This window comes from Balaenoptera acutorostrata, chromosome 4 (genome assembly GCF_949987535.1).
Source record: "Balaenoptera acutorostrata chromosome 4, mBalAcu1.1, whole genome shotgun sequence".
NCBI lineage: Eukaryota > Metazoa > Chordata > Mammalia > Artiodactyla > Balaenopteridae > Balaenoptera > Balaenoptera acutorostrata.
This window is the reverse complement of record NC_080067.1, coordinates 53,365,135-53,373,798: the sequence shown is the minus strand read 5'-3', so window position 1 is coordinate 53,373,798 and position 8,664 is coordinate 53,365,135. Positions and strand designations below refer to the sequence as shown.

Below are 8,664 nucleotides of genomic sequence, written 5' to 3'. Positions count from 1 at the left end.
TCAGAGGCAGTATCCGTTAGGTTTCAATTTTCTGCTACTTGGAGCCAGGACTTGATCTTATTCATCTTTTATCCTCAGAACAGCAGGGTACTGAAGCAGAGTAATTAAAATTACCCTCCTACAAAGAAGACAGAGTAACTATCTGCCTAAGGAAGATAAGCATTCTGGATAGCTTTAGCACATAACAATTTAGTGCTCTGCCTGATCACAAACTTCATTATCATTCTTCCAAATAAAGGAATCTCAAGTTTACAATCACAGCCCTTCTATCTTTAAGATCTTCACTCTTTTGTGAAGTGCAAGATACAGAATAGTGCACAAAAACATCGATGCGCAGATCAATGAAGGATCACGAGGCAAACATCCTCATCAACAGCACTAGGTCAAAGAACACAGCGTTGCCAGGACCACCTCCCCACCATGCCCTCTCCTACTCATTGCCTCCTCCTCATCATCTTACAAACTGTCTAAATAGTTAGAAAATGGCAGATCTGATGAAAGCAAAATGTATTTGCTAAGGATATCCCCATAGTGTCTAAGCCAGTGCATTTGTAAGGAATCTTTCATTTACATCTGGTCCCTTGATGTCAATAGTTGTTTGTATGACTGGTCGTTAAGGTCTTCAGATTTTCAGGAAATGGTTACTTTTTGGTAACTAGGGGAACTATTTAATTTTGAACTGAGGAAATTGCTGAGGATAAATAAAATTGTGGAACTTTGGACAATGAGTTTGACATTTTGTACACAGGAATCTCCAGTCTGCTCTGATCTTGCCAAACAGATTTTCTTATCCTGACTTGAGTCCAGCACTTCTGGGGGCAAGAGAGGATATGACCAAAGGTCTCTCTTTGGCTGCCTTCACTGACTTCAGCTCTCAATCAAATGCCTGCTGTTAAGTACTCCTCAACCTAGAATACAGGTCAGTTGCTGATTGCTGTTTCTGCAATAAATCATTATGTAAAATAAATGCAACCACATTTACTCTCTAAGTGCAGTTGTTTAAAACTCTGCTTCAGCATATCTGCTTCATAGTATGTAGAGTGACTTACTTTGACTGCAGTCAGCCCTGATGAAGCCAGGAGGGCAATCACAGGTGCCAATCATGGTGTCACAGCTGCCACCATTCAGGCACTTACACCTCCTTTGGCGATAAGGACCGTAAGTGCCTCTTGGGCAACCTGTTGAAGGAGAACAAAACTATATGTGGTACTGTAACTTGAAGCTATCAGTGTTTAACTTCATTTCCATAGTCAGGTGGTTAACTCAACATTCCAATTACTTTGGTATTTTTAATCACATTTAAGCTACTGATTCAAGTCATGGACATATCTGAGGATATGAGTTGATATAGATACATACCTTAGAAATATGGAAGGGGACATAAAATTCCTGATGCTGTTCATTAATAAGATATAAGAAACTTAACTTTGAGCTTCCTTGAAAATCTACCCACTTTTAGAGAATGCTCAGAATAAAAGACAATTCACTGAACAAGGTTATTTCATTCCAGCCTAGAAAAAATCATTATTTCAATTAATGTTTAAGTATTATAATTTGTCTTATCTGGAATGATCTGGGTTTAATACAAATAAGAATTCAAAATGGCACCAAGAATGGAGGAAGCATCTTTATTTTCTGTTAGTTTCTCAATTTTCTACTCTCATATCCATGGATGCATGGCCAACCATTCTGATACCTGTGTAAGAGACAGATAAATAGCCAGACTTCAAGATAAAAGGAGATTGAACAGGACAAAGAGTGACCTGAAGGCCACATTATCTGTGCAATAATTGAAAGGTTGGGGGTGTTTAGCCACGAGAAAGTAGACTTCAGAAGATAGAACTGTCTTCACACATGAAAAGGAAGTCTCATGGAAAAGGAGGAAGGCAGATTTTATCTCAATAAGGAAATACTTTCTGAAAGAGCTGTCCAGGATTGGAATAAGCTTCTTCCAGGAGGTAATGAGTTACCCATCTTTGTAGGAGTTCCAGCAGAAATAGGATAAGTAACTAGCAGAGAAAATGCAGCAGGGATTCAAGCACTTGATTAACTTTGAAGCACTTCCAAATACGATATTCTCCTGCTCTGTGAAATGTCTGGTACTTTAAAGTCTTAAAATCATAGAAGTTTGAGTTTCAAGAGACCTCAAGTCCATCTGATCCAACTCTTATTTTAAGATGAGGAAGTTGAGTCCTGGAGTATAGTTACTTGAAATTTTTACTGCACAAAATTCTGTCATCTGTTAAAGATAACTTTCTTTTTTCCTGTCATATATTTAAAATATAAAGCTGTAGGAAATTTTGAATGGACTATAATTTGAACCCTATATCTTCCACTTGCTAGTGTTGTTAAGTCAGTCCTTCTTTTGAGTTCCTGGTTCTTCATTCCCAAGGGGGATGATAACAGAATCACAGGCTTATTGTGTGAACAAGTAGAGCATCTAGCATATTGCCAAATTCAGATAGCTCCCAAGTCAATGGTAGCCATTATTTTCATTCATGGTGGCAGGATCATTGGTGGGCCCATGGCAAAACGCTTTCCCTACCTGCTTGACCTGAGTCCAAAGGCTTCATATTTGCTTTAGGTCCTTCCTCTTGCAAAATCTTTTCACTTGGAAGCTCAGCTCTAAAAATAACTAAATTAGAGACTGGATGACACTTGCTTCCTTCCTTTTTATCCTGTATTTCTATATAAGAATCAGATGGTAAAGAACACTTTGGAGTACTGCACAAGTAGCAGGTTTTAGAGGTAGAAGCCAAAGAATGGTTTTTATTGAGATTCAGATTGTTTATAATCCCTATCTACAGCCTGTCCTAAAACCCATGGTCTCACCTTGAGTCTCAAAGAATGGCTTCTTCTTCCCTCCCTTCTCTTTCAGTTTTAAAATAAAACCCTTCATAATGGGGATGGAAAGCAAAACACCTAGAATCATTCCTACCAAAGGTTACTTCTCTGTTGCAGCTGCCATATTTCTTTATTCCTTTCTATGAAAAATGATGGATGCACTTCACATTCTCTTCTGTTGTTCCCTCCTTCCAAGGGATGTCAGTTCTCATAGCTAATGGATGCTTCTTTGGTAAACAGCATTCTTTGGTCCTCCTAGAGAAGTTATTTTTCTCCCTCACAAAAATTCAATAGAGTATACCTAAAAACAGAACTAGTGGTTTAAAAAGAGTCTCTATCTCCTCTTCTCTCTTTTTTTTTTTAAAAAGTATTTATTTATTTTTGGCTGCGTTGGGTCTTCATCGATGCGCACGGGCTTTCTCTAGTTATTGCGAGCGGGGGCTACTCTTCGTTGCGGTGTGCGGGCTTTTCACTGCAGTGGCTACTCATTGCAGAGCAGGGGCTCTAGGCACGTGGGCTTCAGTAGTTGTGGCGCACGGGCTTAGCTGCTCTGTGGCATGTGGGATCTTCCCAGACCAGGGATCAAACCCGTGTCCCCTGCATTGGCAGGTGGATTCTTAACCACTGTGCCACGAGAGAAGTCCCTCCTCTTCTTGTCTTATTCACCAAGGTATAAAATGCTTTCATGTCTATCTGGGTCAATCTTTCAGAATGTAATTTTTAAAATAATTTTTATCATTACTATGTGTGATGCTTAAAAAGAATGTTTGGTTGCTTGATATTAGAGAAAAAAAACACAAAGCAAGCTAAAGGTATGCAGTTGGAAACAATGAAGTCTTGGGTGCACTGCTGGCATGTTGCTTCCAAAAAGGAGGTTAAATGAATCAGAATGGATTGGCATAGAAAATTCTGTAGTCACATGACTAGGAAGTGAAAAGTGACATGGATTTTTGTGCAAATAGGGAAAAGGGAAACACCCGATAAGGTGAAATTTACATATTTATTAGTAAGGGAAATGTTAAATTGTGGATATAATAATGCGTATAAAAGAATCAGCATTTCAGTTAAAAGGAAAAAAGAGTTTATATGCCATTATTTGATGAATTTATATAACTGATATGTGTAAAGATCTATATTTTGAGATCACTTTCATTTGAGTTGAAGTTACTTGGAAAACAATTTCTCTCTGACATATACTCATTTTCGAACTATCTGAATGGTGGTTTTGCATTTGAAAACAATCATCCCTTGCTGTTCCTTTTTCGTATATACAAAAAAAAAATAAACCTTCAACTTAATTATCCTTTTGAAATCGGAATACTGAACTTGATGAAATTAACCTACTAATGAGCATAACATCTGTTGAAAGACAGTATATGCACTAACCTCTTAGTCCCGCAACTCATTAAATTTATATCAAGAGTATGATATGTGTTTACAAAAGTGCCCATAACTTTTTTCCCCAAGAATAAGTTATTTTACTGACAGTTCCACTTTCTCATATAATTCTGTAGTTATATGAAAGTTTGACTTCTGGAATCATGCATACATTTCTTGCTCAGGTGTTCACTAAATTTAACAAGGAAACATACACCCAGGACATAATGATTTCATTTGGCTTGTTTGTGTGTTTGGTCTTCCCTCCCTCATTTCCTAAAGTTCCATTTTGATCATTACTTGGCCTTTGCTCTATTCATTACAATTAGCTCTCCCAGGAAATTTTGTTTCTCTGGCAAAGGGATATTTGGTTATTTTCCATTAGAAGATGACTATTTTTCCCCATCCTTGTACCATCCCCTCTACATGAAAGAGATTAACTAGGAAGAAGCTTGGAAATGAATTCACAGTTCTGATTTGTTTAAATGTTGAAGGCTACTGTATACCAGGATGATGTGAGTGACATTTGGTAGCTTTATTAGAAACTTAGAACAGGCAAGGTTGTGACTGTATCTTGAGACACTTAGCTCCAAAGCAAATGAAAAGCATGAATCTGTTTTTTTCAGTCTGTTTTCCTAGTAGTGTTTGACCAGGTTGCTCACACACACACCAGCCATTGTTGCACAGTTTTATTTTACTCTTAAAAACAGATACTAAGATGCGGTCTGTTTGAATTTTTATTGCTATGAGCAAGAGCATTAAAGCCAAGCTTCCACTAATGCCTTGACAGCTTCCTCCTGGAACAGGTGAGCTTCCTGTGGTCCATGCTTCTCAAAGCATCCTCGACCAATGTAAGGGTGTTCTTATGAATACTGTCAACAGAAATGCCCATGGTTTTAGAGGACTCCAATGCCTTCAGTTCTCTCAAAGAGACTTCTAATAAATAGTATTGCAGTTTGGAGAAACAAAAGATTACCAGGGCCTGTAGTCACTTTATACAATTTCTCATTGGTCATAAAATACATAGATAGCATGATGAGTTTGCATCTACCGAGCAGTTCGTTTTTCCCTGCATGCTATCCACAGACTGGGACTGACCTGCCCAGTGTGAATTATGAACAAGTGGTGAGATTCCTACTGCAAGTTTTTCTGCTTCCTCTGGCCTCTGCCGAGAGAAAATGTTGATTCTCCACTCCGAACCTGAGAACATGAAAGCCCAGTTGTTTTTGGCTGCTGGAGCTTTTGCTTTTGAGCCAGCTACACCTTTCATGGATATTTGCTTGAACCCTTTTTCATCGTCCTGTAATTACAGTGGATGTTGCCAAGGAACCTTTGCAGCAACATTCAACCACGTGTTGCCTGGAACTAAGCCCACCTGACTAGTCAGGGAGTCGCTCCCTGCCTCAGCCTGGCTTTTACAAGGCGAAGTTCCCTTCCTTCAACCCAAGGGAGCTGGCCTTCTGAAATGGAAGGACTCTCAGCTTTATGTAACTTAATTTTATTTTATTCAGATGAAATACTCTTGATATCAAGAAGAAATTCTTCCTGAGAAATGTGACAGCATGCAATGTGAGGAAATAACTCCTTTCTTCCACTGCAAAAGTGCTTGAAATTTGCCATGACCGAAAAAAATAATTGAAATTTTACTAATTATATATTTTAGTTCTTCATTTTAAGTTTGAATAATGCAATCATTATGGGTCCTATGGGTGTATGAAACCATTTTCATACATGCTGAATTGTGTTTTTAGCTAGTAACGTTTAAAATTAGGACAAATGTGAGAAGTGAGATTCAAAATATATATTCTATGGCTTGTAGAAAATGAAAACCAATAGCTTGACCATGAGTCTATGTTTTATGGGTGGTGTTTTTTAGGAAATATCCCCAACTCATCCATATACTTGCAGAATTAGGAAAGGAAAGTCGAAAAAAAATCTCTTATAGGAACGACTAGGGAGAAAGAGTGGCAAGAGCCAAGTTGGGGGAGAAAATGAAACTGAGGCCAAATCATTTTATCCTTAAACCTATAAAAAGTACATTATAAATAATTACGAGCTTAAAAATTAAGTAGCTGACTGAACATTTTAACATGCTCTTTGGGACTTTTTATCATGTGTTCTCCTATAACCATTTCGATGTTAAAATGTCCTAACAAATCAATATAAGGTGTCTGGTCTACGGACTATTCTTTTTTATTACACAACAGGGAGCCAACTGGCATTTTGTCATTTAAGCAAGTCATTGTTTTCATTCCAGAATAACAATTTGTTTAATTTGATTGTTCCTAAGCAGATCCTGGAACTAACTTACTTTTATGAATCACCTTAAATATGTTGCCATTTACTGTATATTGATTTATACTCATTGGTTCATATGTTCTTCTTTATTTCTTATCTTTTTCTTGGGGATATTTTGAATAGAAAAGGCAAATAGGAGAACGAGTTACACAGCAAAGTATGTTTTCAACCAGTCCAATAAAAATTCCCAGGGGATTTGCAATGAATTAGAAGCTTGAATTAACATTTGCCCTTAGCATTCTGAGTGATGACCACCCCCATCGGTGTCTCTTCAATCAATTACAGCTAAAGCACAGAACACACTTACGGAGATGATAGCGGTTTCCATGGTAGCCAGGCAGACAGGTACATCTCCCCGTGATGGGGTGACACTCCTCATTCTCAGCTGAACACTGACACACCTGTTTACAGTCCTTCCCGTTTGTTCCTGGTGGACAAACGAAGGGAAAGAGGAAATGTAAACCCAATGAATTAAATTTGTCTGTGTAAATATAGCTCTAAAAGTGAAAGCAGGGAAAAATTTATTAAATAAGACCCTTGCCTACAGAAGCGTGCTGCCCTTTGGGATTTAGGTTTCATTAAATTTACTTGGGGATTACTTCACTCTTTGATTTTGTTTTGTTCAGTCAATTTGTGACCGACTGTCAAGGGCCAGCTGCAATTTTCTTGTCACTGAAGAAAATCATAGGGTGATGTCAGGTAAAATCAACTAAAAATAATTCATGAGGGACCACATATCTGGATAAAGATTTTTTTTTTTTTTTTTTTTGGTGCAGCCGGTTTAAATTCTCAAGGTTGTTTCTCTCTCTGCATTAGTATGTACTGTATTTGTGTCACTTGTCAGCTACTCTGCTGGTTGTGCTGTTTTCTTTCTACAGGCCAAGCAGTGAAAGCTTTCTCTCCAACTTCTAAATAATATCATGCCATTTTGCTAGGAAAAGAGAAAGGCTTTCTGGGTATTTTTCAGCTTACAAAACAAAGTCAAGTAGACATTTTGAGTTTCATGATTGTATTTGATGAACATTCAAACAAATTCAGTAAAAAAAAAAGTCAATTTAGGTTGTTGCAGACCTAAATTTGAATAATAATTTCTGGGTCAACCTTTTAATTTATCACCTTGGGGGTTTGTCATCATGAAAGAGCAAACCTTTTAAAAAGCCCTCACACTGGAGAAGTTATTAACTGTCTTATTCACTGCCTCCCTGTGTTTTGTTGGCTGCTCTGTGTTCCTGTGGTGTTACTTGTTTTTATAGCACCCACTATCCTTAAAAACATTTCATCTTCCAGTTTGCTTTAAGTAGAAATGACAGCAGTAATAGAAATGCTACCTTTAAGGGCCATTGGTTGCTTGCTTAGTATTAAAAAACAAAGACTAATGAAACACGGGGTGATTAATCAAAAAATGCATTTTTTTTCTCCCTTTCTTGAGTGGGATATGTACAAATAAGAGAGTATTAGGTAGAATCTGACTCAGCATCTGAACAGCTGTTTATGTAGTCTGCTGTTGGTCTAGACATTCTTTTATCTAAGAATCACTGATTGTTCAAATATATCAGTAAAGCACTTATCCTGAACTTGCCAGGTATGCCAGAGAGCACATCTGGGTTTACTGCCTGAAAAGTTTATTAACTTTGTTTGTTAATAAGTGACTAAGCAATAAGAACTGCTTATGGCATTTCAGAGGTGACTGGGAGTGGATGTTTGTGATATTCTTACTTCCTTCACATCGTGGTCAGTAAACGCCTAACAGCATCACCTACATTTCACTGTGACGTGATGAAAGGTGATCCCTAATGGAAGGCTCACAAACAATCAGAAAAAATCAAAATGTTTCATTAAAACCTTCTGATAACTTTAGAAACCAAGAGCTGTGGTTATTACAAATTCTCCCCATCACTGGGAAGACCTGTTTTTGCCATGGGGTTACCTGAGTATAAATCTTGATATGGCCACAGCAAACATGGCCACAAAACCCTGTGCTCCGAGGAGAATAATAACATTAGAGGAGTCAAAGTGGCCGTGCTGAACACAATAGGGTTTGTATAGTAAGTTCCAGTATCCCCATCTATTGATATTTAGCCATTTCCCATCTTGAGTTATGGGGCCCACTGGCATAGGGAAGCGGTATTCTGACTGGTCTGCTTT

General features: G+C 37.9%; 1 protein-coding gene across 1 annotated transcript in view; it reads right to left on the bottom strand.

Moving 5' to 3' along the window:
- Window positions 1-1,142: 1,142 nt before the first annotated feature.
- LOC103012971 (EGF-like and EMI domain-containing protein 1) overlaps window positions 1,143-8,664 on the bottom strand; it is an 86,341-nt gene continuing 78,819 nt past the window's right edge. The window contains exons 14-15 of the mRNA XM_057544917.1: window positions 6,827-6,946; window positions 1,143-1,178 (exon numbers count right to left, since the gene is read on the bottom strand). The gene's annotated coding sequence lies outside the window, so the exon portion shown is untranslated. The remainder of the gene's footprint in view (window positions 1,179-6,826; window positions 6,947-8,664) is intronic.